The sequence below is a fragment of the Megascapheus bottae genome, unplaced genomic scaffold (assembly GCF_031878675.1).
Source record: "Megascapheus bottae isolate mThoBot1 unplaced genomic scaffold, mThoBot2.hap1 HAP1_SCAFFOLD_195, whole genome shotgun sequence".
Classification (NCBI taxonomy): Eukaryota; Metazoa; Chordata; class Mammalia; order Rodentia; family Geomyidae; genus Megascapheus; species Megascapheus bottae.
In genome coordinates this window covers 81,778-94,370 of record NW_028327276.1, presented here as the reverse complement: position 1 = coordinate 94,370, position 12,593 = coordinate 81,778, and the positions used below count along the sequence as shown (strand labels likewise).

General features: G+C 36.1%; 1 long non-coding RNA gene across 2 annotated transcripts; it reads right to left on the bottom strand.

The window, feature by feature from the left end:
• Positions 1-1,399: 1,399 nt before the first annotated feature.
• LOC150040172 (uncharacterized) lies at positions 1,400-12,044 on the bottom strand. 2 transcript variants are annotated; one of them, XR_016534042.1, is made up of 3 exons: positions 11,687-12,044; positions 1,776-1,860; positions 1,400-1,482 (listed from the first exon to the last, which is right to left on the bottom strand). It is a non-coding gene; the product is annotated as an uncharacterized LOC150040172 (long non-coding RNA). The 2 variants fall into 2 exon arrangements; XR_016534043.1 differs by lacking the exon at positions 11,687-12,044 and adding an exon at positions 3,808-3,850.
• Between the last annotated feature and the right edge of the window lie 549 nt (positions 12,045-12,593).

The window sequence follows — 12,593 nt, the reverse complement described above, 5'->3', positions numbered from 1 at the left end:
GCTCAGGGACAATAGCACACAGGCTCAGAGTTCAAGTCCCCATCCTACAAAATAAAAACAAAGAAAAAAATCGGTCCTACATACTTATTTAGTCTCTGTATATCTTCATACATATGCCTATCTATGTTCATTATTTGACCTATCATAGCTGACCTCTCTAGATAGAGATAGGATCTGCTTTGAATCATTAAATTAAGCACAGTCAAATACTATGTAAAATCCTATATATACTTTTTAATTTTTGCTAATTCTGGAGCCTGAACTCAGGGCCTGGGCACTGTCCTTGAGCTTTCTCAAGGCTAGTGCTATATCACTTGAAACACAGCACCATTTTCAACTTTTCCTGCTTATGTGTTACCAAGAAATAGAACTGAGGGCTTCCTGCATGCTAAGCAAGCACTCTACTACTAGGCCATACACCTGGCCCTTCCTATATGTACTTTTTCACACAAATTAGCTGCAATTCACTGAAGACTAACTATAAATATGATATATATATACATATTCAAGAGGGTATTTCTTGTGTTTTCCTAAAAGAGAGACTTTGGGATCTAACTAAATGTTCATCTCTAAAAAACAAAGCTTTTAGACAAGACTGATGAAGAATTCTTTCTTTGTGAACCTACACCAATGTTTTCTGTGGTTTTGTTGTTTCCTAGATTTTCTTTCCCTTGCTATGTAGAAGCGGAATCTGATATATTACCCAAATTCTGCTTCCAGGTCTCCTCTTTTCCCTTTCGCTCGTTATGTAGAAACTCCAGCTGATATGGCTTTTAAATTTTGTATCCGTGTTCACTGTTTTCCACTTCACGCATTATAAAAAAATTCCAGCTGATATATCATCTAAATATTTGATTCTGTTTCCCCTTTACTCCTTGCTTCCACCAATACTAGCTTTCTTTCCTGACTGTCTTATGGAGAAAAAGATCTGCACAGCGGAAGCAAGATTCCTATCCATCATGATGGTGGTATTTCAGGTGAAATAGTCCTGGCTTTTGACACATTTATCCTGATTCCTTTAGCTACTTCATATCTGAATTCCTCCTCACTTCAAACTAGTCATTGTGACTTGAGTGCCTGACCTGTGATACTCTTTTAGCTCCTCATAGTTAACTTTAGAACAGCCTATGAGAAAGTTTCTTTTGACCTCTTTCCTTTGGTATTTATTTTCAAAACAGATAATAGTTACATGATATGGTTGGGCAGTAATATCAACTTTGTCTTGGTACCATATTTCAAAATGATTTTACTTTCAGATGACAGGTAAATCCACTCACCAATTGCTCATGCTGGATCAACAGCTGCTGCCAGAGCCCAGTTTACATGGACTCAGGCATGCCTATCACAGCATCTCAACTGCAGTATTTTAAACAGAAGGAAGCCTGGTGGTGCTGGCAAAAGCTGGTAGTTCTCCTCTGTAGGAGATAGAGCTGAGGCTCAGGGTTGAAGCCAGCCGCAGCCAACAGTCCCTGAGACTCTCATCTGCAATTCACAAACCGAAATGGAGATGTGGCACAAAGTATCTGAAAACTAGCTCCAAGCAAAAGAGCTCAGGGACAGTGCTAATGTCCTGAATTTTAAGTACCAAGACCACAAAAAGAAAAAGAGAAAGAAAGAAAGAAAAAGAAATGTGTTTATTTTGTGAATGTGTGACATATCATTTCCATAGAGTTGACATTTATTAACAAAGAAAGTATAGGTATATTCTCAATCTCATCAGCCAAGCTTGGGACTTTTACTCATGGTTTAAAGCATCTTTGAATCCCATGACTTACATATTATATTTGTTGAGGGTCAACACTGCTACAGTGTAATCCGGATATATCTCAGTATAGTATCACTAGGTAACAAACCATTCACCTAAGAGAAGGAAAACACAGAAGAATTTCACACTGATTGTGTTGAAAATATACTTAATATACCAAACATTATGGAAAGTCATGCACACAGAACTGTTTTAGGTGGTGGTGAGCCTTTTAAAATCTATAGCCTATGAAACCTTGAAAGCTATAATTCTTCAGAGTTGACCATTCCTGGGAAAAGTACATTCTGCAATTACTTTTCATAGTTCTGTTACAGAACAAGAGAAGAAAAATTTTTGAATCAACAAACTTTCACTGATATACAAGGCACCTTTACAGATAATGCATTGTTTCACAAAACATAGAGATGTAAATAAATCCAGTATTAAGAGAGTTTATATCACAGTTATTATGGATTTTCTACTTGGAAACATTTTATAATAGAAATAAAAAGGATGAGAAATATTGTACATTCTATAATATTTCACAGAGTGGGTACATGTTAAGATAATACAATTGTTAATGGGAAATAAAAAGATATTATAATCCTAGCTACTAAGGTGTTCTGAGGATCTCAATTCAAAGAAACCTAAAAAAACAGCCAGGAGACTCCACTTATCTAAAAGGATAAAAAGCTGCACTTGAGAAAGGGTATCAATGTATGTGAAGTAATGCACCTTCCATCTGGCGAATGTAATGTAACCCTTCTATTAATTACAATAAAAATATATGAAAAAAATATATATATGAAAAAAAGCTGAAATTGGACCTGTAGCAGATGTCATAATTCACTAATCCTGGGTGAAAAAAAGTTGTGAAAGCATTTAAGACCCCTAATTAAAACCCCAGTGTTACCACACATTTACAACATCTGTACATACACACAAACACACCCACATACTCAAAATTGTCCAATAATAATAATAATATGATATTTACAGTAAGGTATCCAGACACATGTAATACATTCCTACACTCTTCAAAAGAAAAAGTAACATGAAAATAAAATTCTTCTTGTAAAAATATATAAATAAATGCATTTAGGTAAAATACTGGTTCTGACTTTTAGATCTGGAGCAGACACTTGTAAAGCACATTGTATCCAGCCATACCATTTCATACAGAAAGGAAACAGAACTCCCAATGCTTGCAGTCCCTAGTCCTTAGGCCCTAGCCATGGGAGCCAGAAGAGGTCAAGGCAGAGAAAGAAGACTTGTAGCCAGCCCTGCTTCTGCTGTGGAGCTGTGACAGAACTGTGAAGAGCTTCAGATACCCTAAAATAATTAGGCAAAAGGACTCAAACTGTCTCCAGCCTTTCAGTTTGTAAACAGCTAGACACAGAGGAGGATCAAACTCTGTCACAAATTTAAATCATAGCTGATTTTCCTGCTACCTTTCAGGCTAAGAACTTTCTTTTCTTTTTCTTTTCATTCCTTTTGGTTCATCACTTCCCCTAAACCCAGTTTGTTAAGATAAATCTTTAGAGGAAATGAGCTTTAGGTGATTGACTAATCAGAAATCCCAGCTATTCAGGAGCTGAGATCTGAAGACAAGAAGTTCAAAGCGTCAAAAAGCTTCGTGGAACTCTAATCTCCACTAACCAGCAAAAGTTGTACATGGAGTTGTAGCTCAAGTGGCAGAGTGGTAGGAGTTGGAGACAAAAAAAAGCTAAGGAACAGTGTCCAGGCCCCAGTCTCAAGTCCCCATACACACACACACACACACACACACACACACACACACACACACACACACACACACACACACTTTATTCAGGTAGCTACAAGGCAAAGCCTTCATATGTAAGAACCAGAGAGATCCCCAGTCAGCTCTCACTCCTCCAAGTCCCCTCCAATCAGCCCCTTCTCCTCACATTATCCAACAAGCCCTCCCTCAAAAAACTCATTCTTTTTACTTTAATCCCTATGGAAAGGATGGGAAGAAAGTCCAATGTCATAGAGAGCAAACCCTATGATAGACAGACTGCCCTTGCTCAGACCCTTACCTTGTAGAGCAAACTCTACTCATATAGTTGCTCCTATGGCAACCCCAAACAGAATGCACTGGTCATCTTTACATCACTGCAGAATGAGGAATGGAATGTTCGAGAATTAAAGGCATACCAGTTCTCCTTAAAGACAGTGGACTGAAATTGGAAAGGACATAAGACCAAAGTCGAACACTACAGTAAAATAGTTTCAACACATAGAATACCTCACCTTTTCTTTTGCCTCTATATTTAATGTGGAGAATTTTTCTGTTAACCCAAACTTGAAAAATGATTTCTGAAATAAAAGTCTGGGAGACTGGCCTAGTGGTGGAGCTTTTGCCTAGCATGCATGAAGACCTGGATTTGATTATTTGGTTCATACCTAGAAAAAATCCAGAATTGGGGTGTTACAAAACCATTTATTAGCTCAAAATTCAGCCAAAAACTAGATATGTTTTTAATTTGGCAAAACTAGTGGAGCTTGTTCCCATGGAATACGCTGGCATACCAGAATGCATAAAACAAGTTGATCAAGAACTAAATGGAAAACAAGATGACCTGAAGAGTGAACAGTAAGTTTGGCCTCTCGTCCAGACAGAAGTGAAGAATGTGCTGATGAAGCAGTGCCCTTTTTACTTTTATTTTTATGTAAAATGTTACAAAATTGACTTTTCTTAATGGACTTCTGTATTAGGAACTGTTCACTGCTGTATTGGTTTGCAGATATTTACCAAAATGCTTCCATACCACTTAGTTGAACTAAGTACTTTGAGCTAGTCACATAAGGTGTGCTATAAAGTTTTTGTGGAATTCTGTTTGGCAATACTGTAAATTACATTATGTTTCCAAGTCATAGAACACCATTACATTGTTGTTTGGGATGACACATTTAATAGAAACATGAAAAATTTGTTCTGCATTGAAATAAATTTTATTTTTGCCTCCAAACCCAGATTAATTACATAGAATAATCCTATTACAAGTAGCATACTATATGTCATATACTAGACATAGATTTACTTAGTAAACTTAATATCCAATATATTTGAAGGCCATACTTCAGAGCCCTTCATATAAGCTCTTTTTTTCAAGAGTGGCCTAGGTTAGTAAAATTAAACCAGAAGTGAGCTAAGCTTTTAAGATTCATTCTCTCTCCGGTACTGAACACATTATATCTATGGTTCTTTGTTTTTTAGAAATTTTTTGTATAAACTTTCTTTTACAAAGGGATTCTTTTTTAAAAAATTTATTCCTGCTAAATCAAATCCAGTTATAAGAGATATTGAAGCATTCCAGGGGTTCCCCATTAGCCTCTTATCTTTGATCCAACATGTCCATTCTGTATTAATGTCACTACAGTGAGTTAAGCCAAAGACTTTTACTTAGGCATTCCTTCTGATTTCAACACATCAGAATTATGAATAAAAATCATGTTGGGTTTCATTGTAATTGCATACGGTATATGGAGGACATCTCAAACTGTCACTCATCTATATGTCTTCATCATCTTAAAATGGACTGAACTTTTGGGAGGTGGTTTTCTACTACATTTAGGACTTGGCTCTTCAAAGAGTTTCAAAAATACAAAAAATAATTTCAAAAAAAAAAAAAGAAAAAGCCAGGAGTGGTACTGTGGTTTAAGTGGTAGAGCTCTAGCCTTTAGAAAGTCCAAAGACAGTGCTCAAGCCCTGAGGTCAATCCCAGGACTGGCAAAAAAGAGATTTCTGAAATAAAAAGCTTTACTAAACTCTTACAAACTCTAATTAAAAATAAGTGTTAATACTAGTTCCAATTCCCTACTGAGAATAGGTAAAAGGAAAATTGCCCACCTAGTGAAGAGAACCAGGGTATTTCATTAATACAAAGAATATCTGGAAAGAATACTAAAATATTATACTGCATCAAATGAAAAAGAAAGCACAACACAAAGGGAGGAAAGTCTTGAACTGATAGAAATTTGCTCTTCCTTGATTGGTTCTTAAGGAGAAGTACAAAGTTCTTGGTGACTAACCTTACGAATACAGGGACTCAGTTGAAGCATTGTCCCCTTTTCTCTAGTTTAATGTTGTTGATGTACTCTGTTTTTCTCTTTCCTCCTCCAACCTACAGTCAGTAACAAGTTGAGAAGTCTCAGAATCCTCTTATCACCTATTATGTATTCTGATAAATACATTACATTGATCTGTGTCTTCCACTGTCGGTTGGATAGAATGACTAGAATGCTGGATATTTTCTGACCCATATTCAATTGGGGTCCACTAGGCAAGAGCGATAGTGAGGACTTGGGGAGGAATAGTTGAATCGCTCACGCTCTCATTTCAGAGAATTGAGAATTTATATGGCTGGGTACAGCCACCATATCTATTGAGAAGCAGAGACTGGAGACTGTGGTTCAAGGTCAGCCAAGGAATACTAGTTCTTGAAAGCACATCTGAACTAACTGTTGTTATCCTAGCTCCAAGGGAGACACAATGGCTGGGATCCGTGTTGCACACCTATCCTACCCAGCAAGGTGAGTGCACTAAGCTCATCTGGACCAGACACAAAGCAAGAGCTGCCTCCCTCAAAAAGAAATAAATCACTGCAAATTAACATTTTTAACACTATACATCATAGTTATGGTTGAATACAGTAACAGAGGAAAATTAAATGAAATAAAGCTAAAATGCCCTGGATATGACTCCTTGGAGATTTCTATGAAAAAAAATTACCACAAAGGGGGACTCAGTAACCCAACAAATGGGCAAACGCACGGAAGAGACATATCTTGAAAGAATACAATCAGGAAGAAGTCTTCAAAAATTCCTTGCCCTTAGAGAAATACAAACCAAACGTGAGAACTTCTTCAACATCAGTCAGAATTGGCAATCACTCACAACACAAACAACAACAAATGGTAAGGAAACAGAAATCAGTACAAGCACTATGGAAACTGATACGGAGGTTCCTCAAAAACCTAAAAATACATTTACCACACAATACAGTGATAACATTTTGGGTCATGTATCTGAAAGAATGTAAATCAAGATATGATAGAAGCACAAGCAAACACACAATCTTTGTAGCACTGTTTAAAATAGCCAACATATGGAAACAGTTGACCCAAAACTGTCAAATGAATTGATAAATGGGGTATAGCTACATAATATGTATTATTCATCCATAAAGATGAAGTTATATTGTTTTCAGGCCAGGTTCACAAGGGAAAAATCACATGTTTCCTCTCATATGTGCAAAAACATATGTAAAAGGATACATGGGATCATACACAAAAATACACGAGTATCTTCATTGTTATGGGAATGTTTGATTAGATTAGAAGGAAATGAGGAAAAGAGAATGATAGATGTTGAAAACTACTGCAATAGAATGTATCTGTGTAGGGCCGGGAGTTTGGCCTAGTGGTTAAAGTGCTTGCCTAGCATGCATGAAGACCCGGGTTCGATTCCTCGGTACCACATACGTAGAAAAAAGCCGGAAGTGGTGCTGAGGCTCAAGTGGTAGAGCTCTAGCCTTGAGAAAGTCCAAGGACAGTGCTCAGGCCCTGAGCTCAAGCCCAGGTCTGGCAAAAAAAAATAGAATGTATCTGTGAATGGAGACAGTATCACAATCTTACTAATGAAAACGCTGCTGAATAATACCAGATATAGGGAGAGTAAGAAAACGTGGGTCCATCTAATTCAAGAATACTAGGTGTAGGTTTGAAACACCCTGGTGAAGGATGTAGGTTCTACAAATAGATTTAGCTTGGGACCCTGCCATATTGCTATTGGGGATATATCTCAAGGAATCTAATGAATATACAGGAAAACCCATGCATACCAAGTTTATTTCAATTTGATTACCACAAGCATATGATGGATTCAGCTAAAGTGCCTAGGAACTAAAGATTAAATAAAGAATTGTAGTACATATATATGATGGAATATGACTCCGTTATTTTTTCTCTCATATATTTTATTGTAATTAATATAAGAGTTACATTATATTCACCAGATAGAAAGTACATTACTTCATATATATTCATACACTTTTTCATGTCATGGTCCCCATTCCACTCCCCCCCCCACCGCACAACTTGATTTCCCCTCTTCCCTCTCCTATTTCAAATAAGCAATGAAGCATATATAAAATATATCAGATAACAAGGTGAAATATTGTAATATTTTGAGATAACCAAGGGACAGTAAAAGAGATGAGAGATAACATGGTACGTTAAGGACAGCAATCACTCATTATTGGCTTTTGTTTCTTTATCCTGGACGTCCTTACATTTAGCGTCATACTATATGGCCCTTATGAATCTAGATTTGGTTCTATTGTGAATCTCTGCTAGGAGAGCCCAAGGTTTCTATTGATTATGACAAATGAGGGAAATCATTGAGCCTGTGTTCCTTTGAGTCTGGCTTACTTCACTTAATATGGTTTCTTCCAAAGTTTTCCATTTCCTTACAAATGGGCGGTGTCATTCTTTCTGACTGCAGCATAGAATTCCATTGTGTACAAATACCACATCTTCTTGATCCACTCATCAACTGAGGGACATCTGGATTGGTTCCATATCTTTGTTATGGTAAATAGTGCTGCAATGAACATTGTTGTGCTGGTGGATTTAGTATGTCCTTGTTTTTGTATGATTGGGTAAATGGCAAGTAGTGGAATTGCTGGGTCATAGGGGAGTCCTATATTTAGTCTTTTGAGGGACTGCCTTGCTTTCCATAGTGGTTGAACGAGTTTGTACTCCACCAATAGTGTAGTAATGATCCCTCCTTGTCCATATCCCCTCCAGCACCTGCTGGTAATAGATTTTTTGATCCTGGCCATTTTAACTGGAGTGAGGTGGAATCTTAGAGTTGTTTTGATCTGCATTTCTTTTATGACTAGAGATGTCGAGCATTTCTTCATGTGTCTATAGGCCATTCTTATTTCTTCTTCAGAGAAGTCTCTCTTTAAGTCTTTGGCCCATCTTTTAATGGGATGGTTTTTTCTTTGGAGATTACTTTTGGAGTGATTCAATTTTTTGAGCTGTTCATATATTTTAGATATGAGGCCTTTGTCTATTCTATGGTTAGTGAAGATCTTCTCCCACTCTGTAGCCTTTCTAGTTAATTTGCTAGCTATGTCCTTTGCCATACAGAAGTTCTGCAGTTTAATGCAGTCCCAATTATCCAGTGTTTCTTGGTCCTTATTAAGAAAGTTTCAACCTGTGCCAAGGAGACCTAGAGTATCTCCAATTCCTTCTTATAAAGTTTTCAGTGTATCAGCTTTTACTTCGAGGTCTTTGGTCCATTTGGAATTAATCCTAGTGCAAGGTGAGAAAGAAGGATCCAACTTTAGTTTTCTGCAGGTGCTGAACCAGTTCTGCCAGCAACATTTGTTGAAGAGGCTTTCTTTCTTCCATTTTATTTTTTTGGCTCCCTTATCAAAGATTAGGTGACCATAGGTCTGTGGGTTAATGTCTGGGTCCTCAGTTCCATGCCGTCTTCCGTAAATCCTCAGTTATTTTTTTTTAAAAAAACCCTAACATCCTGTGATTTACAGTAAAGTGGACAGTCCTGGAGATGGTCATGTGATTGAGATGAACCAAGCTCAAAAAGAAAATATCACATTTTCAATTATTGCTGGAATCCAAAATTTAAAGGCATACCAGTACATGTATATATATATATATATATATATATATATATATATATATATATGTCTGTACACACACATATACACAGAAACACCAACATGGAGTCTAAATATAATCAAACTATAGTAAATAAAAAGGCTGTTAATGAACAGAGGAATGGGAGATGGAAAGAGAAATAGGATGAGATTCTTCCTATTAAAATGCAGTGTATACACATGGCAAATATTATGGATATACTGCTTTATGTAGTAAATATACACTAAAAATTAAGCTCTTCAATTAATACCAGCCTTTATTAAAACAATACCTAGCAGGAACCCTAAATAATAACTAGAGGGGCGTACTCTATCAATCCTTCAAAAAATGGATAAAGACATTAAAACATGGAAAACTGAATTGTCGGAATTTATATTAATAGTACTTCATCATTATAATTAAGGGATAGTTACAGTAAAGCCTTAACATGTATCATTATTTCATGTTAATTATTTACTAATTTCAGTTTTAAACCTTTCTGAAAGTAATCTTCACATCTCTGCAAAATTTCACCCAAACTTCACAGTGATTTTTTTCCTGAAATCATCATAGCAATAAATCATTAAATTCATAGGGAAACATAAAATATCCCAGGTAGTAAAAATAATCCTGGGTAAAAAGATCAAAACACTAAAGGTTTTATACTACCAGACTTTAAAAGATTGTAAAGCTACATGGATAAAAACAACATGGTCCTTAGAAAACTAAGAAAACGAAGACTCAAAATTAAATGCACACAGCCATCCTCATACAATTATTGGAAAAAGGAATCAAAAGTATGGTTTAACAATTTTGAACAACTGCTTATCTACATGTAGAAGAGTGAACCTACAATCATAGTCTCTCTATACAGTTCAAAAATCAACTCAAAATGGATCAAAGCTATTTATATTAAGATTTGAAACTTTGACATCACTACAGAACAACACAGGGTGGCAGTGAACAAGAGAGACAGGAAATTATCTCCTGGATAGGACTCAAGAAAATAAGAACAAGAATTAGTTGACAAATAGGATTCCAATCAATTAAAAAGTCTCTACACATCAAATGACACCATAAATTCATGCAACAATTTACACAATAGGAGAAAATCTTGGTCCTCTATAAAACACATAAGGGTTAATATGAAGAATACACAATTCTACAAACAAAAACCAATTAATAAATTAGCAAATGACTTCTTCAGGTTGCAGAAGTACAAACAGTTTCCACCTCATTTGCAAAGTGACCCTGAGACTGCAATCTCACCACAGTGAGAATAGCAATTATTATAAAAGGAAACAACAAATGCTGATGATGAGGTTGTGAGAGTAGACATGGGGAAAATATCCTTTATACAATACACTACAGTGGGTGGGCATGTAATTTCGTGTGTCCACTGTGGAAATCACATACATATAGGATGCTATAAATATATACATACCTGTATGTAAATATATATATGACTATATATACACAAACTCATATATAAGTGTGTATGTATATATGTGTATGTATCAGTATATATGTGTGTATATACATAAATGTATTTATACATATATATTTATTTATTTATGTTGGCTAGTTCCATTAACACTAGCTAATCAGTAGAGTGAAACTTGATAGATGACAGTTCCCCCCCAGCCCTGGAGGAAAGACCATGGTACTTCATCTTCCAAAGTGACCAGCAACAAGCCACGCTGGAGTATGGTTTAAGTGGCTGAGTACCAGCAAGCAAGCCAAGAGAACAAACTCTAGGGTTTGACCTAAAATTCTCCTATTTAGGGGCACTTGGGATAGGCTAAAATAGAACAACCTTAAAATCCTGCTGTGTGACCTTTGCATATAGAGTCAAAGGATTGATTAGACATAAAACTCAGATGCTGCTATATGACCTTTGGACAAACATCTGGAGAAATGTAAGTTGTTAAAACAGTTAAACATTTATAATACCCATTTTTATTGTAGTGCTCTTCCCAACAGTTAGGCTGTGCCTCAGCCAAGGTAAACAACAACCAATGAATGCATAAAGAAAATGTAACACTCGGGCCCAGAGGATAGCCTAGGGGTAGTGTGCCTGCCTAGTATGCACGAAGCCCAGTGTTACATTCCTTGGTACTACCAACACAAAAGCCCGAAAAAGCCAGAAGTGGTAATATCCTAGCCCTGAGAAATCCCAAGGACAGTGCTCAGGCCTTGAGTTCAAGTGCTAGGATTGGCAAAAGGAAAAAATGTAATACTTACAAGCAATGGAGTTTGATTCACATGAAGAAGAGTCAAATATCATTGTCTCTAGGCAAATGAATGCAACTGGGATCATCATGTTGACTGACATAAACCAAGCTCAAGATGTCAAATAGCACAGGTTTCCATTCATGTGGAAACTAGATCTAAAGTAATGATAATAAATAATAGTAAAAATGGGAGATGTGTAATAAAAAAACAAAACAAAGTGAAACAAAAACACAACAAAGGGAAACCTGCTGATTAAATAAGTGAGAGAGGGAGATGGAAACCAGGTATGAGGAAGATGATGTTTCATACAGACACTCACCTATATATGGAGAGAGTCTGCCGAAACCTATTAAATGCTGTATGGACAAATGGGTTAAAAAGGAATAGGACAAGAGAAACTCATTCAAAGTTCAATGTATATATGTATAGGAATATCACAATTAAATCCCATGGTACTATTCATAAATGCTAATAAATTGTTTAATCATTACAAAATGATAATTATGCAAACAAAATTAGTAAATCTCATTACACTAAAATGCTGAAACCAATTTCAATACCAAGGAAAATTGAAACAGTTAAGTCAATATGATCTATCGACTTCAGAATTTGCCCTAGTTATAGAAAGTAATGTGTAGGAAGAGTAGACATAAACATGACTTCTTATTTTTATAAAGACTGTTCATGAGCTTAATATAATGTCTGTATAGCTGCAATATTACAGAGCCATACAAATTAAAAATGGAACAAAATGGGAGGCAATTTGAGAACATCTCATAGAACCCAAAAAACTAATTTCACAAAAATTAGGTCTTCATTCATACGCGGAATCAAAAACTAAAAGGAGTATATATTCATGTTTAGGCCTATATGGATAAATATACAGCAGGAATTTGACTAAAGGACTACGTAAGTA